The sequence below is a fragment of the Herpailurus yagouaroundi genome, unplaced genomic scaffold, assembly GCF_014898765.1.
Source record: "Herpailurus yagouaroundi ecotype Mexico unplaced genomic scaffold, PumYag 166, whole genome shotgun sequence".
Lineage (NCBI taxonomy): Eukaryota > Metazoa > Chordata > Mammalia > Carnivora > Felidae > Herpailurus > Herpailurus yagouaroundi.
The window spans coordinates 10,143,095-10,169,791 of record NW_024412407.1 but is presented as its reverse complement, the minus strand read 5'-3'; the positions used below and the strand labels follow the sequence as shown (position 1 = coordinate 10,169,791).

Here is a 26,697-nt window from a genome sequence, read left to right as displayed (position 1 = left end):
TGTTTACTTTGTGAGCCATTGATCAAAATTAAGGGAGGTGAAGACTGCAGGAGAGGGTTTATCCAAGACAAGTTGAGACTTGTGACAGTTCTCATCAATGGGTGGTTTCTTTCAGGGACCAGACTGCTACTGCTGTTGGTACCCTAATCGACTGTAAATTCTGCCAGCATGGCTGGTTCTGTAATGCCAGCTCTTATTTTCAGAATATTCTGTTCCTACATTTCCCCCCATTGGCCAGAGCTCCCTCGTGCTTTCTCTCTTTACAAGAAGGGATGGATGCACTAACTGTATTGAAGGTTGAAATGCTTTGATGTTCATTGCTGCACCCAAAATATATAAAGAACTTATAAAACTCAGCACCTAGAAAGCAAATCGCCCTGTTTAATAATGGGCAGAAGACATGAGTATACATTTTTTCAAAGAAGAAATACAGATGGCCAACAGACATGTGAAAAGATGCTCAGCATCACTCATCATCAGGGAAGTAGAAATCAAAACTACAATGAGATATCACCCCACAGCAGTCAGAGTGGCTAAAATTAACAACACAGGAAACAACAAATGTTGGCAAGGATGAGGATAAAGGGGAACCCTCTGACACTATTGGTGGGAATGCAAACTGGTGCAGCCACTCCGGAAAACAGTATGGAGTTTCCTCAGAAAGTTAAAAATAGCACTACCCTATGACCCAGAAATTGTACTATGAGGTATTTACCCAAAGAATACAAACATACTAATTGGAAGGGATACATGCACCCTGTTGTTTATAGCAGCATTATCAACAGTAGCACCTAGGAAGCTTTTTGATGAGCTAGAGGTAGAATGTATAGACAGGTGTCAAAGATCCAATGAGGCACTCTGAGTTTGTTCTACATATTTTGTTATTAATCTAAAGGTTAAATGAAATCTGATTATGATCGCTGGGCATATGAGTGGCCCACAAGGACCAGTGTATCTCCATGCATAAGCTGGACAAAGCTTTGCTATTGTCAGAAAAAAAAATACAAACTTTCCCCATTTATATTTGTTGACTATGTTAGGCACTCTATTGGGAAGGCAACAGTGGACAGAAAACATACATAGTTGTTGCCTTCCTGTAAGACTTACTTTCTTACCAACTAGACTGATGGTAAGACATAAATAAAGAAATAAGCAAATTTAAATAATTCCAAATAGTAATTTCTACAAAGGAAGCAAGTATCAATAACTATCCCTTTCTAGTTCTCTTCCTCATCAGGTCACATTTTTTGAAAGCGTTGTCCACACTCACTCTCCACTTGATTTGCCAATTACCGTGTCCTCTCTACTCCTATTCCATGGTAGTTTATTGCCATCATTTCTTCTGAATTTCAGCTTTTGTCAGATTTCTGTTGCAAAAACCAGCACTGTATTTGGAAGTTAATCATGCATTGTTGACTTTGGCAGATCATCTTTTATTTAAGGTGAGCAGTTATGAAGGACATAGTTGAAAAGTAATATCTTGACCTTTTCATGATGCCCTTAAGTCAGACAATGAGGTGGAACTTTTTGTATATGTATTAGACATTGCATTATTTTAAAAATTATATATCTTTTTAACAAAATTTTCAATTAATATCAGTATACAGACAGTTTATTTAGAGTCAGAATGACTCTTGTCTTTCCAAAGCACACATCAAAATATGGAACACAGGCCTCAAGAGGTAAAATAGGAATTTATAAGTAGGAGAGATGTGTTATATAAAATATGTACTAGCAACTGAATGTGTGTCTCTCCAGAATTCATATGTTAAAACCTAATGCCCAGTGTGATGCTATTTGGAGGGGGTGCCTTTGAGAGGTGATAAGGTCATGAGAGTAGAGCCCTCATAAATGGGATTAGTGCTCTTATAAAAGAAGCCCCAGAGGGGCGCCTGGATGGCTCAGTTGGTTACTCAGCTCATGATCTCAAGATTCTGGAGTTTCCACCCCATGTCAGGCTCTCTGCTGTCAGCACAGAGCCCACTTCAGATCCTCTGTCTCCCTCTCTCTCTGCCCCTCCCCCACTCATGCTCGCTCTCTCTCTCTCTCTCTCAAAAATAAATAATCATTTAAAAAAATAAAAAAATAAAAGAAGTCCCAGGGAGCTCGCTCATTCCTTCCACCATGTAGGGCACAGTGAACGAAGATGGCTAACAATGAACCAGAAAGCAGGCTCTTACCAGATAGTGAATCTGCAGGAACCTTGATCTTGGATTTCTCAGACTCTAGAACTGTGAGGAATAAATTTCCTTTATTTATAAGCCACCCAGTCTGTGGTATTTTATTATAGCAGCCCAAACAGCCTAAGACAGCACATCCAGCAAAAATAATACTTTCAATATTTCACTGGTTTGGGTTACAAATCTTTTATTTTGAACTGTTTCCAACTTACAAAAAAGTTGTAAGAATAGTGCAAAGAATTCCTGTATACTTTTCTTTTATGTTCCCCCACTGACAGATTTTTAAAGACATTTGCTTTATCATTCTTTCTCTCTCATTCACTATATAGTTATTATTTTCCTGATGTTGGTAATTGGACTGCAGTCATGTGAGACAATGCCCTTCTTTTAGGGAAGAATAAATATTTCATTGTATTTCCTAAAACTCTCCTTTTAGGAAAGTATAAATACTTTGTGATATTTTCTAAAACAAGGATATTTTCTGACATTACCACAGTCTAATTGTCATAATCAGGAGATTAATATTGCTATAATACTTGAATTTATGGACCTTGTTCAAAGCTTGTCAATTGTCTCAAAAATGTTCTTTATAGGACAAATAATAAAAAAGATAAATAATAAAAAATAAAAAGACTTTTTTATTTTCATCTGATTCAGTACTTCAGGACAGAAACATGCATACATTTAGTTGTCAAGCTTCTTTAATCTAGAACAGAACACTTATATTTCATGAAACTATTTTTTAGATGTGTAGTCTTTTGCAGATGCTGAAATAAACTATTTTCATTCAATGATGAAAAATTATTAAAACTCTTTCAAGATTTGATGAGCCTTAGACAACACATAATGTATGAATATTTTATATATATCCAGGCATTTAGGAATTGAAGATATTCTTAGCTTAACACATTTTCATTTTGAATCAGTGAACTTTTGAAAAGTAAATGTTGCTTTATGCCAATATTCTTTAAGCCTGTCCTTCTTTTTGTTTTATGTAGTTTAGAATCAGCAATACTTTAAGCAAGTGTTCAGTAAGCTCCAAAAATAGACTCCACTGGGCTAGAATTGACCATGAGTTCCATTTGGAAATGGAATATTACCAAAAGGGATTATGGTAGTCATGAAAGTAATCATGGAGGAAGGTGTATTTAATTAGGCGCTTGGAGAAAGCTGAGGTCAAGAAGAGGCAGAGAGAAGCAGAAACATCACATGACAGAAGGTCCAGCAAGAAGTAACAAGCAGTTTGTATCCCAGACCCAAATGGGTACCTGGCAATAAGAAAACCTTTTTCTTCCCTTAAGAACCTTGTCTCACAGGGCTGGGTTTCAGAGCAGGAACTTCCCACAGTTCTTAGAAGCACTGAGGTTCTGAGCAGGTAGATTATACACAATGACTTACCTAAAAAGGTAAGACTGCCTTCTGGGAACTGTCAAAAGCCTGTTGATCATAACTAGGTTCCAAACTCAGAACTAAACAAGCTATAGTGTTGGCATAAAGGGATTCACCTAGAACTGAGTCAAAGATATTTAGTCCTCTAACCTCCAATGAGAGACACATATTTACATGTTAGGCTTTTATTCCCAGCTGTGCCATGAAAATCTGCATTTTCATGGTTTTCTTGCCATGTTTCCTACCTTGAGTTGAGTGAAGAGACTGTTTTGTTTTGCTCAGTATTCCCAGGGTGTACTAGGTATTTAATAAATATTTGTTCAATTGCTGATGCCAGAATAAATGAGTAAAATCTTTCTTGGTAAGCAAACTAGAATCTTCTTATTTATTTATTTTACTTATGGAAAGTTGCTATGGAATGAGGACATCCTAATGGGGAGGGTTTGTCTGTACAAGTAACCTCCATTTTGTCCTTTCACGGTTCACCCTCCTGTTGGGGTGTCTTACTGTCATTACTGCTACCATCACCACAACCTGGGCCAGGCATAATTGGAAACATATTCTTTGTTTCTCATTATCATAATTAATACAGTAAAAAACTTTTTTTAGAAAATCAGCACTAACCATTAAAAACACAACAAAAAAGTATTTTAAGAATGTATAGATATCATGCACACAGACTGATATTCTATATACAGGTCTGTAATCCTCTACTGTCTTCTCACATCAGGCATCTGAACAATTTCAGGGACTTTTTACCTTTTTCTCTTTGCTGCTATGCCTGATTCTTTGTGGTTCAGGCCACCTCATTTCTGGTTGTAATGGAATCTTTTCTGAATAAGTCTGGTACAATGCTACAATTACCTTTCCAGGATAGGTCTGAGTTACTGACACACTGTGGTGATCAATCCTGCTCTCCAAGTATTACAAACGAACAATATGGGAGCCCAAACCTACATGGAAGAGTTAGCAGTAGCTTCGAGTCATTTCTGTTTGATTCTCAGCCATGTTATCTACTCCATCATTGTCTCACTATTGAAATAGCCTTACAATTCTATTCCAAAATGACTGCAATTTATTGAATACTTCTTGTGTGCCTCATATTGGGCCCTTCACCGTCATTGTTTTAGTTAATCCACACCACCATGGTAATCATTATTATCTGTATTTTAAAGATGAAAGCCTGTGACTGAAAGAGGTTGCGTAGCTGGTGAACAACAAAGCTGGAATTCGATGGTGGGCAGGCTGACTTCAGAGCCTGCATGATACTGCACAGAGTGGCCTCACTCATTCCAAGATTTTAAGACATTTACTACATTTAACAATGATTAGTTTTATTTTTCACATATGTAGAGTCCAACAATCCTTTGAGTATATCTACCTATGTTCTAATATCCTCCTATTATTGACAAATAAATTGAAACAAAAGTCCAGTGACCTACCAAAGGCCACAGAATTAATTAATGTCTCTGTGACAATGAGTACTCAGGGCTATTGGCTCCTGGTTTAATATTCTTTTTACTGTATTGCATTGCCTCCCTATATTCTTTTTAAAAAAAATCGATATAATTCAAACTAAAAGAATTTGCCAATGATTGGATATGTTGAGATAACAGCTCTTGTAAGCCAATAGTAATAATCAGAACATTCTCTGTAGTTTAAATTGATGTAATTGTATATCATTTTCTCTCAATTACTGGAATTAGGCAAGAAAAAGATGTATAATATATAATTTAATATGCCAATAAAGCATGATGTATTAAGAGAACCTTCACTTAAGTTCTCATGTGAAAAGCCAATTGCTGTTTTTCTTATTTTATCTTCAGACGTTTCAAGGTCCTGATTTCTTCAAAACATAATTTTCAAGGTTGAAAATAAAGCTTTAAGTCGATATCCTAAATTCTGGCACTAAGAACCACCACAAAACCCCAGAATTTTACCTGGGAACACTAGAAGTGAAAAGATATTAAATATTACAGCTGGTCAAGGACTCTACACCTGAGAAAATAGCAAGTTAAACATTCCTGCACAAAATATCTGCCAGAGAGAGAATATTCCAACATTGCTTGTAAGAATGACTAGGTGATACCTAAATTTTTTTGCATTCTAAAATTCTGTAATTCTGCATAGACTGTTTTCTTGTGTAAGGTTATGTATGTGTTTGGACAAGGCATGAATTGCTCAGAATAATGATTAAAGCAACTTGAATTAACATCCTAAGGAAATGTGAGTTTGAGCATGCTGATTTTATGGAGCACTGTCCAGACATTAGGAGCTGTGTTTTGGCAGGATATTTAATGACATGAGATATGGAGAAAAAATATGCTGATCTAAGTAACTTTGGTAAAAAGTGTTTTGACTGGGAACTAAAAGACTAAGGACAAAAGGAGCAAGACATAAACAACTGTATTCTAGTTGGTAAAGTTACTTCTCATGAGGATATGGGTTAACAGTTCTGAGTCTGTTTTACGTACATGCTGGGGTTGATCAATGAATAAATGAATGGCAGGTGGTGGAAGTCAAATTTCTCACTGTAGAAAAGGGAGGTTACTGATTAACCGGGGGGTTGGAGCTGGCTACAATGAACAGTGTAGTACTGGATTAGAGTCAGAAACCTCAACATAAGCTCGCGGTTGGCCTTGTAGAGATAAATGGATACTTACAGAAATAAGATTAAATATTGCATTTATAGGTGAAAATGCGTATACATATTTTCTAGTTTTGTGTGCGGAGATGGCTTAGACAGAATGACAGTCTGGTAGTAGGTGCCCAAATCTTGGGCAACTTTGACCAACAAAATAAATGAAATAGTACTAGATTGTAATCCATAGTATCAAATAAATATCCATGAGTCCACACTAATATAATAAATGACTGAATAAATAGAGAAGAGAGAAATCTCCCATATGGGAGAATTATAAATAATTTATATAGATACTCTTCCCTTCAAGATAGTGAAGCTTAACTCCTCACTCCTTGAGTATGGGCTAAATTTTGTGACTTGCTTCCAAAGAATAGGAAGTAATACAATAGTATGGAAAGGAGGTTAAAAAAAAAAAAAAGTAACCTTATCATGGAGAAATCTGGCAAACATCACCTGGCCAGGGCCAGTTATTCAAGTTTAATGTCATCAGTGATGAGTCACATTGATAGCATGTAGATTAAGAACCTACGGGGGTGCCTGGGTGGCGCAGTCAGTTAAGCGTCCGACTTCAGCCAGGTCACGATCTCGCGGTCCGTGAGTTCGAGCCCCGCGTCGGGCTCTGGGCTGATGGCTCGGAGCCTGGAGCCTGTTTCCGATTCTGTGTCTCCCTCTCTCTCTGCCCCTCCCCCGTTCATGCTCTGTCTCTCTCTGTCCCAAAAATAAATAAAAAACGTTGAAAAAAAATTTTTAAGAACCTACGCATCTGTAAAATTTAAAACATTTGTTTTACACACTTGGAGTTGTTGGTTCAGTGTTATCTGTAGACAGTGATGGCTGAGGTGCAATTGATCCTGTCTAACCTTTTAAGCGCTATTCTGGCTATGAATTTCATTCACCTCTCCCACCCCCACCCCCTTGAACCTCAACAGTTCCTTTGTGTTGATTTCAGATCTCTGCTGTCCTCTCAGAGAGGTATCTGAAGCTGGTTTAATCTCTTGAATCTAGCCACAATCCTCTCCAAATGCCCTAAAGCTGTGATATCATTCTTTTGTAAAAAGACCTGCGGCCTCCCATGGGCTACAGCCTCAGAAGCCCTGATGTGTTTGAATGCCTTCATATTTATCTGGCAATTTCTGCATGTCACCACTGTCCCTTTAAAGTGGACCCTGATGGGGCGCCTGGGTGGCGCAGTCGGTTGAGCGTCTGACTTCAGCCAGGTCATGATCTCGCGGTCCGTGAGTTCGAGCCCCGCGTCAGGCTCTGGGCCGATGGCTCAGAGCCCGGAGCCTGTTTCCGATTCTGTGTCTCCCTCTCTCTCTGCCCCTCCCCCGTTCATGCTCTGTCTCTCTCTGTCCCAAAAATAAATAACAAACGTTGAAAAAAAAATTTTTTTTAAAAAATAAATAAATAAAGTGGACCCTGATGATGTAGGGGATAAGATGTTTTGCTGTCTGATCTCTTCATCCTTCTTCTATCCCTCTTTTACTTCTAATACTCTATGGCTGGAGGGGCAGATTTCTCCCATTTCCATGAGCAGTTATTTCTTTTATTGTATCCATTCTGTATTGTCTCCATTCCTGTGTTCAAGTCAGCCAGCCCTCTTGACAGAGGAGCCCTGAGATATTAGAAAGCAGGAATTAACAAGGATTAAGATATCTTGGCTTAATATTTCCAAAATTTAACCCCCATTTAATCTCTGCCCTGATCTGGGCATGCAAATGCCACATACTAGGATTTCTGGGAATAGAAATCCTTTCAGAATACTATGTTCTGTAAATTACATATTATGGTGGTTGAAGACCCAGGAAGATGAAACTGTGAAGGGTGTACTTTGGTAAAAAGTCATAAACCAAGAATATCAAAATCTTTAACTTTCTTTTAGTCCTCAGTCCCTAGGCCAATCCATATGAATTTCTTTCTACTAAGATCCCCTTTTTCCAGCATTATAATAGCAGTATTTCTATAGATGACTTGGGCCTTTACATTATGTCAAAGTCCCCTTAACCTCCACCCCAGATCTTTTCTACTAATGGTGGATTCTACCTTGATCATAATTTGGAACTAGATCCTTCAGTTTGCATGTTGGATGAAGCCTTTCTTACTGCCAAAGTTAAAATAAATTTATTTATTCATTTATTTACTTATTTACTTATTTATTAATTTATTTAATGTTTTTATTTGAGAGATAGTGAGTGTATGAGCATGAGTAGGGGAGGTGCAGAGGGAGATAGAGAATCTTAAGAGGCTCCATGCTTAGTGCAGAGCCAATGCGGGGCTCAATCCCATGACCCTGGGATCATGACCTGAACATAAATCAAGAGTTGGATGCTCAACCAACTGAGCCACCCCTATTTATTGTTTACTTATTTTTATTTTTTTGAATTTAACTATGTATTTTTTAAATATTTATTGAGAGAGAGAGAGAGAGAATGCACATGGGTGGGGAAGGGCATAGAGAGAGGGAGTTAGGGAGAGAGAGAAAATCCCAAGCACAGGGGCTGGATCCCAGGAACCATGAGTTTATGACCTGAGCTGAAATCAAGAGTCAGATGCTTAACTGAATGAGCCACTTGGGCACTCCCCTATTTGTTTTTTTCTAAGTGGTTTCAAACTAAAGGCTATTAAAAGTATTCGATTTTTCCCCCAAATTAGCACTTCCATTGCTGCTAAGAAAATGTCACTCATTTTGTAATCCAAAGCACTACCTTCATAAACCATGAGTTTTCTACAAGTTTTAGGGTCCTGCCTCCTACCATCTACACTGGAATTTCACCTTAATTAACTAGCGCAATAAACTATAGGCTGTGCAGACTGACTTGTGAGGTCCTGTAGCAAACCAATGCAAAAACATAAATTTAGGTCAGTAATAAGCAGAAGTACAAAATATGCCAAGAGAAGCTTCTGAAAAGTATGATTGTCTGTCTCACCCTGCCAGTGGGCTGGGCCCTTTCATAAGATGAGGACTTCCTGAGATGTGATGCTATCTTTCTAGCGGTCAGTACAGCCCTCCCAAATCTTACTGACTTTGTACTATTTATAAGTCTCAGTGTTTACTCATCTTTATTTTGGTAAATGTTCCTTCCCCCATACCTAACCTTTATAGTTTCTCTTCTTACTCAAGGAAAAGACTTTAACTTCATTATTATTCCATGTTTACCTGCTTCTACCTTGACTTTCTTACACACACACATGTACAATACCCATGTATGTGTACACACACATGTGCATGCTCAAAAGCATGTAAGTGCACACACACGCATACTCACAAATGCATACACATACAAACATATATTGAATGGATTGTAATCCTTATTTCATGATACTTTCATTATTGATCTATGTAAAACCATCTTTTATGTATATATCTCTATGTCAATCTTAGATGTTATCAGTTTCAGTCATTGTCCATCTGCTCGAGAATCCACAAAGTACACATAATTTAAATTAGTCCCTTATGTTCCATCTACCTCAAATCTACATAGTCATTGACATCCCTTTTCCACCCCCCTTCATCTGTACCAAGTCCAGTACAAAGGGGAGCCAGGAATGAGTAATGATTTCTTCAACTACTATTGTTGTGTGTGTGTGTTTTTTTAATAGGCAAAGAACTTTATTAACCTGATTCCAAACTTTATTCCCAGGCTTCTTCAGCTTAATTAGCTGCAAAGAATGAATTGTGTACAAGCAACAGCTGCAAAGAACTTCAGGGTCCATGGGGCTGGGGCTTAAAATTATTAGAGAACTAGATTTTATCAGATCCATGAACAAAATTTTAAAAAGTAGTCATAATATAAAATAGCAGCTCCCAGTAACTTCTTTAAGTTTTATCTTCTTCAAAAGTTGGCTGCATTCAGTTTGCTTCATTGCTTCATCAGTTACCCACAAGATCTGAAACTCCGCCATCCTCCTCTTCCCTGGTAGTGAGTTGTGCTTTTCCATCCACAGATTGTGTGGGCAGAACTTCAGCCAGTCTTCTTAAACCAGTCAGACTGTCTGCCTCAAGTTTGGTTTAAGATACTGCGTAGCATTTCTGCCAGCTGCTCTGTCTCAGCATGGCCTGTGATGGCGAACGTGTTCGCTGCCAGGGATGCCTGAACTTCAGGGTTGTGGAAGTGGATCACTGTTCCTTGGTTTGTGAACATACTCACTTCTTCAATACCAGAGATATTGTTTATGTCTAATTTTTTACGGATGTTGTTTATCATCTACTGCCGCCGTTGTGTGAACCACCTTCTTCTTTCAGTGAGCAGTTCCTTTCCCACCAATGTGCACTTGTGCTTGCAGTTTGGCGAGTTCCTCCTGGTTCATGATAGTTTCTTTCATCTTGTTGGAGTGGAAATGGGACTGTGTGGAGGACTAGGGTTGGTATTCAGGGGGTCTCGGGTGGACCCCACTGAGATTAGGTACACACTCGCGAGGATGCAAGATGGCAGCTAGAGCTAACTCTATATTGTTTAACAAAGTCTTAATCTAAAAGGAAACTATCGGGGCGCCTGGGTGGCGCAGTCGGTTAAGCGTCCGACTTCAGCCAGGTCACGATCTCGCGGTCCGGGAGTTCGAGCCCCGCGTCAGGCTCTGGGCTGATGGCTCAGAGCCTGGAGCCTGTTTCCGATTCTGTGTCTCCCTCTCTCTCTGCCCCTCCCCCGTTCATGCTCTGTCTCTCTCTGTCCCAAAAATAAATAAACGTTGAAAAAAAAATTAAAAAATAAAATAAAATAAAAGGAAACTATCATTGGCAAAATTTCAAGTATCTGAAAGCATGGGAAGTAGGATTTAGCATGAGAAGTTATTGGGAGCTTGAACAAAATTTTTTTTAAATTTTTTCCTATGAAATTCTACCAAATAATTGTGATCCCCCAATTCTTTTGTCTGTGAGACTAGTCTTGCCTCTGAATATTCTTTTATTTACTTATTTTTTTTAAGTTTACTTATTTATTTGGGGGGGGGTGCAGAGAAAAATGGACAGAGAGAGAATCACAAGCAGACTCTGTGCTGTCAGCATAGAGGCCAGTGCAGGGCTCAAACACAAGAACCATGAGATAATGACCCAAGCCGAAATCAAGAGTCAGACACTTAACTGACTGAGCCAGCCAGGTGTTCGGCCTCTGAATATTCTTTTAGTAACCAAACCATGCCAGAGGCAATGCAATTTGCTATGATAAATCAATGAGTGGAGCTGTCATTGTATGGTAAATAGAGAATTTCAAAAAATCACTATAGCTTTGTTCTCCCCAGGCCCACTTCATTTCTGTATTTCTCAGCCCTCCGCTTATCATATTTCCCCAGAACTGTCTTCTGGAAACTTGAGGTAGACCAGCCACCTATACTACCGACCATACAGTCTCTCCTATATTTACAAGGATGGGAATGCTGAGCTCAGTGCTCTAAGATATGTGTGATTTATTCATACTTGAGCTTTGGTGAGGTAGAATCACTGCATGCTGTCTTTTTTTTGAGTATAGTGTTTTCATGTGTCTTTTCATGGAGCAGTAAATTTGGGGTAGGGAAGGGAACAAAGACTATATGTCAAAGAAAATACTTTGTATGTTTAATCCATATTGAGAAAGAACAGACCACTTTTAGGTTTCCCCTTACATTTCAAAAATATAGCTGGCTGGAATTTTCTTGTAATATACCATGAAGTAACTTAGTACTTAATGAAATGAAATTTGAGTATCACAAAGAGGAAATAAATGACAGGCCAAAAAACTGCCATGAAATTACATTAAAATGTACTTGGCATACATTTAAATTACCCTAGTTGCATTGCAAAAATAGCACAGTGATAGAGTTGCTGGAATTAAAAGAACAGAATGTTGCCAAGGTTGAAACTATCAAAGGCAATTGAGTGTGTTTTTTTTTTTTTCCCTTGTGAATAAATGAGCTGATTTTTTCCCTTTTGGCATAAGATGCTAAGATGATCTATCCTATCCTATCCTATCCTATCCTATCCTATCCTATCATCTCCAAGTAGATTCTAATTTTACACCTATATTATATACACACTTGATTATTTGTTTCCATTAAAGCAATTATAGTATATACATATCTTCATTGCTGACTTTACCACAGTATAATTTTTCTATGCAGAATATTATAGTGCTAACCACAGGTCTCTGAGGTTAATGAATTGGATACTGAGCATCATTGCTTGTTGTAAATCTGTTGTAGCTGTAGAAGACTCCAGTTAAGCTACCCTTGATTATCAACATTATAGGAATGTTCTATGGTAAAGTTTTACCCTCAATTGGTTAAAGTTCGTAGACTTGACTGGGGGAAGGGAGAAGGGTACTAATATATCTGATACTCTCTACTATAATTGCTGTTTTAAATACATTATCACACTTAACTTTTATAAAAATCCAATGACCTAGATGTTATTATTCCTATTATATACAGGAGGAAAGACAGATTTACCTAACTAATGTCATAAAAAGTTTTAAACCCCCATACATATGTCTGCTTTACCTCATCATACTGTTTAAAGATTCTACATTTACCTAACACTCTAAGTGTTTAATGAAAGAAACAGAAAACAAAACAAAACAATGTGGCCCCCTGCAAGAAGCATTTTTATATATATACATACACACATATATACACACATATATAGATAGAGCAATATATATTATATAATGTATGTTATTTGTAATATATGATAAATGTATAACTATAATATGAATATCATATACATGTTGTTACTAACTGAATATTTTCTTCTGAACTTCATATGTTTAATTCCTAACCCCCAGTACCTCAACATTTAACTATATTTGAAGATAGGGTCATTAATGAGGTAATTAAATTAAACTGAGGTCATTAGTGTGGGGCATAATCCAATATGACCGATGTCCTAATCAGAAGAATAAATTAAGACATAGCTACACAGGGAAAACCATGTGAAGACCCAGGGAGAAGACAAAGGAGAGAGGCCTCAGAAGAAAAAACTCAACTCTGTCAACACTTTGATATTGGACTTCCCCTCCAGATTTAAGAGAGGTTAAATTTTTGTTTCTTAAGCCACTCAGTCTGTGGTACTTTGTTACAGTAACTCTAGCAAATGAACATACTTGTATGATATAAATATAACAGAAATCAGTGCAACTAGTCTTAATCCCCAATTAATGTTTTTTTAATAATAAAGTTACCTTTGACATTATTCTTAGTAATATATATATATGTATATATATATATATATATTTATATATTTTTTTATATGTCTCCACAGGCAAGGGTAGCAAAAGCAAAAGTAAACAAACGGGACTATATCAAACTAAAAAGCTTTTGCACAGTGGGAAAAAAAACAGCAACAAAATGAAAAGGCAACCTACTAAATGGAGAAGATTCTTTCAAATATATATCCAATAAGGGGTTGATAAAATATATAAAGAACTGCTACAACTCAATAAAAAAAAATCGATTAAGAAATGGGCATAGGACCTAAATAGACATCTTCCCAAAGAAGGCATACAGATGGCCGTCAGGCACATGAAAAGATAGTCAACATCACTAAATTATCAGGGAAATGCAAATTATAACCACAATGAGATGCCACCTCACACCTGTCAGAGTGGCTATTATCAAAAAGATGAGAAATAACAAGTGTTATTGGGAGAAAAGGAAACCCTTGTGCACTGTTGGTGGTCATGTAAATTGGTGCAGCCATTATGGAAAATAGTATGGGGGTTCCTCAAAAAATTAAAAATAGAAATACCATATGATCTAGCAATTCCACTTCTGGCGATTTATCCAAAGAAAACAAAAATACTAATTTGAAAAGATACATACACCCCTATTTTCATTAGAGCATTATTTACAATAGCCAAGATATGGAAGCAACCTAAGTGTCCATTGATAGATGAATGGCTAAAGAAGATGTGGGGTGTGTGTGTGTGTGTGTGTGTGTGTGTGTGTGTGTGAGTGTGAGTGAGTGATGGAATATTACTCAGCCATAAAAAAGAACGAAATCTTTTTTGCAACAACATGGATGCATCTTGAGGGCATTATGCTAAATGAAATAGAGAAAGACAAGTGTCTTATCATTTCACTTATATGTAGAATCTAAAAACAAAAGCAAATGAACAAACAAAATAGAAACAGACTCATAGAGAACAATCTGGTGGTTGCCAGAGGGGAGAGAGGTGGGGGTGATGCATAGATTAGATAAGGGATTAAGAAGTACAAGCTTCTAGGGGCACCTGGGTGGCTCAGTTAGTTAGGTGTCCAGCTTCGGCTCGGGTTATGATCTCATGGTTCATGAGTTCCAGCCCTGCATCAGTCTCTGTTGTGACAGCTTGGAGCCTGCAGCCTGCTTCAGATTCTGTGTCTCCCTCTCTCTCTGCCCTTCCCCTGCTCATGCTTTGTCTCTCTTTCTTTCTCTCTCTCTCAAAAATAAATAAACGTTAAAAAATATTTTTAAAAAGACAAACTTCTAGTCATAAAATAAATAAATCATGGGGATGTGATGTACAGCATAAGGAATATTATCAATAATGTTGTAATAGCTTTGTATGGTGACAGATGGTAACTAGACTTATGATGCTCATTTCATGATGTATAAAAGTATCAAATCATTATGTTTTACACCTGATATTAATATAATATGTCATTTATAATTTAATAAAAAAGAAAAAATAATAAAGAGTTAAATAATACAAAAACAATCTGATACCATGGATTTTTACAAAGGCAATTTCTAGGACCTGGATGCCTTTGGTTCATTACATGTTATGCCCAATCTCCCACATATTCAATATTTGCATTACAGAGTCACAGCGGTAGTTGATTTGAAGAAACATGACCCTGGGGCACTTTATTATTTACAGTCATGAAAAAAGATTCAATCATGTTTAGTCTATTGCACTTACATAAACACAAGAACTGTATTATTAAATTTTAGAAATATTTGCAAGTTGAAACAAAGTGGTTTTTCAAGTCAGCTAGAAATTCAGTTTACTCAAACAGCTTTTTCTGTCTAATCATGTGTTAAGGTGGAATAGATGTTACTGAAAACAAACCTCATACTTCCTTCTCTATTTGGACATTAATGCTAATTTACACACTCTGCATTTCCAATGTGCTTTAGAATGTATAAAGCACCTTTTGAACACTGTCTCCTCTTCTGTGAAGCCTTCCCAGCCTCTGCCAGGAGATTCAGCACCATTTGATCTCATGTCACTCAGCTTTCCCTCTGTTACAGATTTCACTGCAGTGTAATGTAGTTTGTTTACTTACGTGTTGATTTTCTCAAAGGCAGCAACTAAGCCTGTTCAGATTTCTGTTCCCAGGGCCCAGCAGCTCCTGGCACACAGCAAGTGTCCAGTAAGTGTTCATGTAGCTTCTTATGCTATGCCTTCCCAGAATACTATTTTTACAGCTGAAGAATCTGAGATCCAGAAAGTTTAATTGAGAAGTAGGGTTAGAGAGCAAAAGTTGGCATGAAGGAGGAGATGATATGGCGACATTGGTGGGAAGTCAGAGGCTGGAGCATCTTAGGCATTGAGATTTTGTTTCATAGGGACGGAAAGCCATGAACAGTTTTAAGTAGATGCATGATATGATTTCATTTACATTTTTTAAAGATTGCTCTGGCTGCTGAAAGAAGCAGGGAGACCAATTAGGAGGACGCTGGAGGCTCCCTTGAGAGAGAGAGTTGTGATTTAGACTATGGAGAAAGCAGATATGATGAAAAGCTGTAGATTGTTTCTACATGTATTTTAGGAGGAAAACTCATGGAATTTGCTGATGTTTTAGACAGGATGGGGTTATTGACAAATTTGACAAAAGTTACTTGTTACCTGTTATGTGCTTTAGAAACTGAACATATATGGGAAAAAGCAGGTAAGGTGCCTCCTGTCAGGACCTGCCGTTTATACTGTGGTGGGGTTATACAGACAAAAACAAACAAAATGCCCGTGATGATTTTTACCTTAAGGAAGATAAAGCACTGTGGGGACCCCAAGAGGACACTTTAAATTGTGTGGCAAGGGAAATTCCCATGGGTACTTTATTAGAGAGCTAATGACAAGGAACCAGCCATATAAAGTTCTAGAAGAAAGTGTTACATGCAGATGAAATGATTAGTGCAAAAGCCCTGAGGTGGGAACAAGCTTGACATGTTACAAGAACAGAAATAAGACCAGTGTAGTTTGTAGGAAGTGAAAAAATTGGAGGGTCATTTGGAATTAGGTAGGTCCAAGGGCATTAGGGGGCAAACTGTGGTGTGGAGCCTTTTGGACCACCCTAAGGACTATAGCAGGAAGCCATTGTGAAATTGTAGTTCTTCTACTGAGTGTGTAGAAAGGCAATATGAAAAACAATGATCTGGGTAAGACATGGTGTTGGCTTGGGCCAAAATAGTAATGGTACAGATGGAGAGGTGTACATAGATTCCGAATACGTCTTGAAGGGAAAATAGTGAAGAGTAAGAGATAAAGATGCTTCAAAGATGACCTGTAACATGGGGCCTTGAGCACCTGGACAGATGATGATGCCATTTAGAAATGGAAAATTGGCAGAGGAGCAGATTTGGAGACGAGAATCAAGGTTTCCCTTTGGACAGGTGTCTATTTAACACCCAGGTTATTGGGTCAAATAGACTGATTATCAGAGAAAGAAAGTTTCTGATTTGAAAAATGAAATATTAAATGTTAAGTGGAGGTGCCTATTAAACACCATATTGAAGATATTGATGAAACATCCTCACTTATTTAAGATCTAGATTTACCTTAGGCAAATCAATACCAAACCAAACCAAAAACCCAAACTGTATTTATGAGGGGGTAGAGTCATATTACCATGACCTCCATTTGGTTGAGACATGGTCACAGTTCCTAGTACAGAGTTGACAGAGAGGAACATGTACTCATTGAGCCAGATATGCTAAGCTGGAGGAAAGAACATATAGCATAGCTCATGCACAATGCACAGGCAATCTGGAGCAACTCACTTCTGGATTCTCCCCGCACACACCCACGTTTTGCTTTTCTAAAAACCATCTCTGGACTGTCTCTAATCCCTGGGATATCCCAAATTTCCCTCTTTGTTTTGTAAAGCTGGTGGAGACAATAGGTATGCTCACATTTTCCCCAATTTCCACTGTTTAAAGTAACCTTTGGGAGCCATAATTGAAGTGGTAAGACTTAACAAGTGTTAGTTTTAACTACACTGGAAGAAAATTTATTGTGGATTACATGTGTAGATTTTAGGGGAAAATGTTACTCTTTATTCTAATACTTTCAATATAGAACCACATTCAACACACAAATCAATGGAACAATTTACTTATTAAAATAACATACACCGAACTAATTTTATATTTAAAAAATCCTTAGTTCGATTTTGTGAGCTACTTAACTCCGCAGTCACATTCCTGATGTATTGCTAATGGCGTGTCTTCCCATACATTATCTAAAAGTATTCTATTATCCTCATTTCAGATTCAAATTCGGTTTCAAAGCCCCTATTATGACCTGAGCAAGGTATTTTTATGCTACTTATTGAACTAGCACATAGGCTCTGTGAAATAGTATCATTATCCCAGTTTGTACACGAGGAGGCAGGCTGAGAGTGGTTCGTGAATTGCTCCATATCAGGTAGCTAGTAAGTGCAGGAGCGGACACCCATTTCTTTCTCTTAAAGGATGATCAACCTGGGTTTAAAAGTTAATTTTGCTTCCTCATCCTACTAAAATATCTACTTTTCCAGCTTGCTGTTTATGCAGTTTACTGAATCATATGCTCTGGCTTTACAGAAAGTTAGTTTTATTCTCTAATAATTTTCATATTCCAGAAACGTGAAGTGTAAAGCAAATGATGGCTCTGAATTCTGTCTCTGTCATGGCTTTTACCTGAGCTTCCGATTTATAGAAGTTTCATAACATCAGGGTCTCTGTTTTCACTCAGTGCCCAGAGCAGTAGACACTCAATAAATATGTACCAAATGGATGATGAGCCTATATTGTCTACTAGATATCTCGTCTTGACTGTCCCAGAAACTCCCCTCATTATTTTCCCCTCAATTCTGCTGTTTCCTCCAAGTCCTGAAAATTCTTTCTTTTCGTAACTATGGGATCTGTCCATTATTTGCTATCCTTTCTGCCATTTCCCCCATTTCAGATGATCACCCTCTTTCTCCTGAAATACAACAACAGCTCCCTAACTTATCTTCCTGCCTACTTCCTTGTCCTCTATTAATCCATTCTTTGCTCAAAAGCCAGAATAAAATGCCTGCCTTGTTTAAAAAGTCTTTCAATGGCTCCCCCTTTAGATGGCTTTTATGGTAACTTCCAAAAATTTTAATAGGATTTCGAAGTCAATATTATGAAACTTCTGCTTGGCTCTTCAGCTTTATCCCTCATGACTTCCCACCTATAGCTTCTTGACACTCTTAGCTGTAGCCTTAATAAATGTCTGATTCTTAGATGGCTTGACATTATCACTTGCCTTTGGATCTTTACTCATTTTACCCCTCCGTCTGGAGCACTTAAAGCTTTTTCTTTTTTTAATTGTGAAATAAAGCATAAAAGAGAGAAAGACATACACATAATGTTATATAATCAGTAATGATAAAGTGAACACCTGTTTATCTTCTAAGTCAAGAAAGAAAATCCCGCCAATATCCCCAGAGACCCTCCAGTGTCTCCTTTATATTATACCCTCCTCATCTCCTTCCCCCCCACATACAAGCTAACCACTATTCAGACTTTGTGGTGATTATTTCCTTGCTTTTCTGTAGAGTCTTACCAATTTCACATGAATTCCTAAACAGTATGCTTTAGTTCTTCCTCATTTTTAAATTTATATAATTATGCTCTTTATTTCCTTCTTCACTTGTAATTGTGTTTGCAAGGTTTACGCATGCTTTAATGAGTAGCTCTGGTTATATCAACATATCAACTTCCCCAATGAAATTGGAATTTGATTGCAATTTTACTGAAACTGTAGACCAATTTGCAAACAGTTCACATTTTAACAATCTGAATTTTCCAATTTTTGAATAAGGGTACATTTCTCTTTATTTTGATCTTCTTTAATGTTTCTCAGTAAATTATATAATTTTCCCGATAGATGTGTTGTTTGATATATTACTAGGCACTTGGTATTTGGGGATACTCTCGTAAATTATAGTCTTTTTTACTGTTTTATTTTCTAACTTTTGCCAGTACAGAAGACAAAACTAGATTTTATATATTGATCTTGTATCAGCAAGCTTAGTAAATTCTCTTTCTAATTTTTCTGATTTATATGCAATTTATTTGAATTTTATTACTAATCATATTTTCTGTGAATAATTGCAGTTTTGTTTTTAATTTTTTCAGTTCTTATGCCTTTTGTATCTTTTTCTCATCTTACCGTGTAGGCTGAAACCATCAATCAACTCTTCAGTAGAAATGAGGAGAATTGTTTCTGATTTCTAATGTCTTTATTAAGTGTGATATTTGCAGTGGGTTTATTTGTGGTTTGCCTTTATTAGTTTAATAATTTTCTTTCCATTGTTAGTTTGCTTCAGAAAAAGATTTTCTGCCTCTGTGGAGAGAGTCATACCATGATATATTTCAGTTAATGCAGTGATGACATTGATTTTCTTAAAACATTTTTTTGAACCTCAGGTACACAGAATTAGATTAATTATAATTCTTGATTCAGGACACTGTCTCCTCTCTAGTTCGTTAATGCTCACATTATGAATTCACTTAATTATTTCAGTTAACTTTTTTTTAAATTTTTTTTTTTAACGTTTATTTTTGAGACAGAGAGAGACAGAGCATGAATGGGGGAGGGGCAGTGAGAGAGGGAGACACAGAATCTGAAACAGGCTCCAGGCTCTGAGCCATTAGCACAGAGCCCGATGCGGGGCTCGAACTCACGGACCGCGAGATCGTGACCTGAGCTGAAGTCGGACGCTTAACGACTGAGCCACCCAGGCGCCCCAGTTTCAGTTAACTTTTTAATACAATAGTTATGTGTAGCACTGTCATGCAGAGAAATAGCTGTGTCACTCACAGTAATTGACACTAACATGACCTGCCTCCATTTCATTCCCTGCCTACCCAATCAAAAGTATTTATTTTCTGTTTAAAACGTTTTATTATGTTTTTGGTTTTTTTTTTAATTTTTTTTAACGTTTATTTACTTTTGAGACAGGGAGAGACAGAGCATGAACAGGGGAGGGTCAGAGAGAGGGAGACACAAAATATGAAGCAGGCACCAGGCTCTGAGCTGTCAGCACAGAGCCCGACGCGGGGCTCGAACTCACGGACCGCGAGATCATGACCTGAGCCAAAGTCGGCAGCTCAACCGACTGAGCCACCCAGGCGCCCCGTGTTTTTTTATTTGTGTTTATGAAAAGGATATCATGGTGGCACCTACCTTTTCACGTAATGTTATATTGCTAAAATTTACCCGTGTTTTTGCAGGTACTTACAATTCATTTGTTTTGACTACTGATTAAAATTCTGTTGTGTGAATATAACAGAATTTATTTGGTTGTTCTCACTTTGAGAAACATTTGGGGTGCTTCCAAGTTTTTGTCATTATTAACAGTGCTTTTATGAACACCCAGTATGTTGATTAATTTGCTAATATTGAAATAAGCTGCATAATCTGGTATTAACATTTTAGTAATGTGTTTAATTTTTCTGTGGTGCTGGATTCAGTTGCTAATATTTCTTGAGATTTCTAAAGGTTTCTAAAGGCATCTAGTTTAAAATGCAATATCAGCCTGTATTTTTTTTTTCTAACTCTGCTCTCATGTATATATTCAGGCATCATAGAGTAAATTGGGGATTGTGTACTCCTTTTCTGTTCTTGGGAAGCATTTGTATAAAACTGGAATTATTTATTTATTGAATTATTTATTGAATGTTTGGCAGAACCCAATGAAGACATTTTAATCTAGAGATTTTTCTGTAAGAATATTTTTTTATAAATGATTCATTTTCCTTAATTATAATAGAGTGATTTATAGTCACCATTTAATTTTTATCTTAAATTGTTGTGATAAATTATACCTTTCTCAGCATTTGTCCAGTTTTGTCTACATTTTCAGATTTATTGCCATAAATTTGTTCTCAGTCTTCTCTTTGTATCTTTAAGCTCTGCAGAATTTGTAGCCATGGTTCATTTTTCATTCCTGAGATTAGTTATGCGCACCTATTTTTTCTTTCTCATTCTTTATAGTTTTTCAATTTTATTTAGTCTTTTCAAAGAACTATTTTTTTGACCCTCTCAATTGTAGCTTCTTTTCTTTCATTAATTTTTGTTCTTATTTTTTCCCTAATTTTCTACATGTTTTGCTATTTCTTTTTCTAACATCTTGAAATTAACACTCCGTTCATTACAGGCAAACTTCTTTTCTAATATATGACTTGGGGTTCTAAGTATTGCTTTAGTTATATATGACTATTTTTATACTTATTTATTTGTTATTGATTTCTAGCATAATTTAATTTTGGTCAGAGTGCATACTTTGCAATTTCAACATTTTGAAATTTGTCACGACATATTTTACAATTTTATATATGGTCACAGTTTGAAAATCTTCTGACATGTTGTAAAATGTGTATTCTATATTTTGCAAGTACATAGTTTTCTCATATGTTCTTTAAGTCAAGTTTATTCATTATATTCAATTCTATACTTTTACCGATATTTTTGTCTCCTTGTTTCAGTTATTAAGAGCCAATATGTAGTTATGTTAAAAAAAAAAACCCAATAATTATAGAGTCTATTTCCTTTTAATGTGCTAACAATTCATTTTAATATTTTGATGAAATCTTAGTGGTGCATACAATTTTTAAATTGTTCTATTTATGTGTCATATATTTGTGTGTTGTATATGTTATACCATATAAATGTTGTATTATATAGTGATTCTCTATTTCTGGAAATGCTTTTTGTCTGTAAAGTCTGCTTTGTCTGGTAATGATGTAGAAACAACTGTTCTTCTTTGTTGTCATGGGTATGTATTTTTTCCACTTACTTCCTTTCAACAATTTAGCATCTTTATGGTTTAGATGGCTCTTGTAAGTGCACATAAATTTTTAAAAATACAATCTGAAAATCTTTTCCTTTTGACTAGACCATTCAGTCCATGAACATTTAATGTAAATGCTGATATATTTGGGTTTAAATCTACCATCTAAATTTGTACTTTAGTTTTGATTCTTTTTGCCTTTTTTTTTTTTTCTGGTTGGATCAGTATTTTTCCACCATTTTATTTAGTTTCTCCTATAAGTATGAAAGTTATAAACTTGGCTTTACTTCTGTTAATGTTACTGTAAGAATTTTAAGAAATAAATCCTTCTCAAAATTTCATATAACTGCTTTACTCTTCCCAATTTGCTTTATTTTTCTGTATTCTTTTCTTCATCTATGTTTCCCCTGGGATCATTTTACATCATTAGTTCTACTTGAAGTAAGTTCTTTATTAATCCTTTAAGTGTGGGTCTGTTAGTAACAAAAACCCCAGTTAGATTGGTTTCATTCCTCAGTTTTAGAAATTCCTCAACTTCTGTGTTTTTCATATATTGGCATTGTGCTATTCTCTTCCACTTCTGTATCTGGTTTGCCAATCAAATGCATATGAAACCTTCTTACTATATCCAAACTCACTTCTGTTTCTTTCCCTCATCATTTTGATTCACCATGTTTTGTTCTTTATTTATTTACTGAAGTATAATTGACATAAAATATTATATTGATGTTGGGTGTATAACAGTGATTTGACATTTGTGTAAATTGGGAAAGGGTCACAATTATAAGTATAGTTACCATCTGTCACCTTACAAAGTTAATACAGTGTTATTGATGTGTGTTCCCTATTCTGTATATTACATTCTCATGACTTATTTATTTCGTAACTGGAGGTTTATACTTCTTGACCCCCTTTTCATTTGTCCCCTACACTCCCCCCACCCCCAATCCCCTTCCCTCTGGCAACTACCAATCTGTTCTCTATATTATAGTCTGGGTTGGTTTTGTTTTCTTTGTTTTGTTTTTTAGATTCTACATATAAGTGAAATCGTGAGATATTTGTCTTGGACTTATTTCACTTGGCATATTGCACTCACGGTCTATCATGTTGTCACAAATGGCAAGATTTCATTCTTTTGTACGGCTGAGTAATATTCCATTGTGTATATATAACACATCTTCTTTACCCATTCATCTATCAGTGGATGCTTAGGTTGCATCTTGACTATTGTAAATAATGCTGCAGTGAACACAGGTGTGCATATATCTTTTCACATTAGTGATTTCATTATGTTAAATTCTTAATAGGTTCTTCTGGCCTATTTCTAATTTTTTTTTCTTTTTTTATTAAGTTTTTAAAAATTTTAATTCTAGTATAGTTAACATACAGTGTTATATAAGTTAAGGGTATATAATAAGTGATTCAACAATTCTGTACATTACTCAGTGCCCATCATGATCAGTGTGCTCTTTAATCCCCATCACTTATTTTACCCATCCCTTTATCCACTTCCCCTCTGAGAAACTTCTGTTTGTTCTCTATAGTTGAGTCTGTTTCTTAGTTTGTCACTGTCATTGTTGTTTTTTTTTCTTTGCTTATTTGTTTTGTTTCTTAAATTCCACATATGAATGAAGTCATGTGGCTTTTCCTCTGACTTAATTTCACTTAGTTCTCTCCTTAATCTGTTAATCCTGTTTTTAGTTTCAGTCATCATTTTTATTTATAGAATATCTATTTGATTTTATTTTCCAAATTTGCCATGCCATTTAAATATTTTTTAGCTCCCTCTTGAAATTTTAAAGCTTGAGGTTTATCTTTTTAACTTTTATTTCCTAGAACATAGTAAACAGTTGTTTAATGATCTGCATCCGATAATTCTCATATTTCAGTATTTTGAGTCAATGTTTATGTTGTTTCTACTGATTCTCACTCTTAATATCTTGTTTCCTTACATACCCTGGGCATACATACATTGTCTCTGTAATAGACATTTTGTATCTGAAAAACTATAGGAATAATTTAAGGCTTAAGATGATTGTTTCATTCTTCAGAGTGATTTTGTTTATTTCTTCTGCTATGTGCTTCAGATCTTTCTCAATACACTTTTAAGGCTTGAGGTATCAGGAACTACCCAGAATGAAGTAAGGAAGCTGGGATGGGAGTTCATGCAAAGGCTATTTTAACAGTTCACCCTATCTTAAGGGTGTATCATGTTCCCAACTTAATGCCAGGGCTGATCTATCAGAGTCCCCACCCTTGTGGGTGACTAGGCTTTCATTCTGAATCATGAACTGCTCAAGATTTTCAAGTCAGAATTTCTTGTGAGACCTCTTCTAAGTAAAACCAGTTTTGATTGGAAGGTTTACCTGTCTGGAATATCTTTCTTTTGTATTTTGTGCCAGTAATTCCCATTACCTTGTTAGAACTTTGATGCTTTTAAAGCAGATTGCTTTTATACATTACCCAGGCTTTTTAGTTTTTCAGCCATAGTTTGATCTAAATTTCCTAGTTCCCTATTATCTAATGCTGAAACCTAAAAATTACATCTGCCTGGAACAGTCACTTTTCATCTGCTTAATTTTTCTTACTCTTATGACTCAGTTTAGACATTTTTCTAGTAAAGCCTTCCTAGGACTTCAAATATTGTTTAAATGGCTTTCCTTGTTTTCATAGAATGTTTTCCTTCTCTATTACAGCACACATTCTACATTGTAATTTATACTTGTTTATAAACACCCATTATTTGGCAAGCTCCTTGAAGACAGGAACTATAGCTAATTCTTTATCATTTAATTATCATTATTCAGTACAATTCATGGCATACAATAGACATTAAATAGATATCTGCTCAATAAGTAAACGAATGTTCTGTAAATAGGACATTGAAAATAAGTTCATGCATTTTAAATACACACATACAGAAATGTTATTTCTGTATTCATTGAAACTGTATCAAACAAAACAGTGATATCTGCAGATATTTACTGAGCACTGATGTATGCAGAATGTTGTACCGTAAACAGGGCACTGAACTTCTCTCTAGACTGGTGAGAAAAAACAGCCATGCAAGTAATTCTTTATATATGGTTATGGGTTTTACTTCACCAGTGGAATACGCTTAAACTTTCACATTGCTTTAAAAATAAAAGTGAAGAAATTACAGATAAGAAGAAATGTATATATTTTGTAGCATAGTATTTATAAGAAAAGTTGTAAGATATGGAGCCCAGGCAAGAGGGTTAAGTGTTGAGTAGTGAAGCAAAGAATGTAAGTACATAAGGAGAGGGGCTCTTACGTAGAGTTTTTGTATCTCAAGTGCCAATATAGTTATACATAACAGTAACACTCAGGAAGCATTTGTAGAAGAGAGGACAGGAAGGAAGGAGAGAAGGAGGAAGCAGGCAAGCAGTGGGTTCCGTTTTTCCTAGATCTAATCATTTAATACATATGTAATTATAAAAACCCAACCTGATTACAACTCTCATCAATAGTCAGTCTTGTAATAGCTAAAGACAGAGGTATGAGTTTCTACTAATCTCTGAAGCTCAATTCTGGATCCTACTGACATATTCAACTGGCTTCAATTTGGTTAGACTATCTTTTACGACAAATGAACTCAACTGATCATCATGCACCACGTGCAATCTTATCATCTGAATCATTCTTTTTCTTTTCTCCTAGATACTGTATTTTTTTTAATTTCTGTCTGAAGTTACTTTAGATTATTTTGATAGAGGGCAACACTTTGCATTCAAATTGAGCTTACTAGCAAAAATATCTACATTTGTATGGGTCTCCCCTTTTTTAATCCTACTGTAGGATTTTAAATTTGCTCTGTTATATGTATTTCCTTATTTATTCCTAGTTTAAGACTATTATTCTCAGCTTTTCCAGCATGCCACGACCTTCTCAAGTCATGATTTTTTGTCATTCAGAGTGTTGCAGTTTTCATTTTTTTTAGACACAAAAAGCAAATTTTCTTAATTTCTTTTAAATAGCAATGAAAATGATGAACAGAATAAGGTGGAACACAGACCTGGCAACTTGATACTACTGCTCTCCTCCCCCACCCACCCAGGCGAGCATCATGGCTCTTGCTATTTACCATTTTTGGGGAATGGGAATGCAACAAACTACAAACTCTAACTCTAGCATAAAGATTGTTCCATCAGAAGATTTTACCAAATACACTGAAATTAAGATGCTCCCTGAAACAACATTACTCTCATTTATCAAAAGTAAACCCCTCATCAGAACAGGAATTGTTAATTTGTATTACTTGTTCTTTTTGAACTGGTTTTGGCTCTTAGTGATTTCCATTCTTAACCTACATAGTCCTAATTTGTTCAATAATCCATTATAGAAGTTTTCCAGTGGGTGGCATTCAATTTATCAGCATATTGTTTTCTTTAAAAAAATTTTTTTAACGTTTATTTATTTTTGAGACAGAGAGAGACAGAGCATGAATGGGAGAGGGTCAGAGAGAGGGAGACACAGAATCTGAAACAG

At 36.1% G+C, this 26,697-nt stretch overlaps 1 protein-coding gene and 1 pseudogene across 6 annotated transcripts in view; one reads left to right on the top strand and one right to left on the bottom strand.

Annotated features, from left to right (window-relative positions):
• The window catches only part of TMEM117 (transmembrane protein 117), a 508,588-nt gene that overhangs the window by 353,922 nt on the left and 127,969 nt on the right, over positions 1–26,697 (top strand). The window lies entirely within an intron of this gene.
• On the bottom strand, positions 8,740–10,694 carry LOC121038696 (transcription factor BTF3-like; annotated as a pseudogene).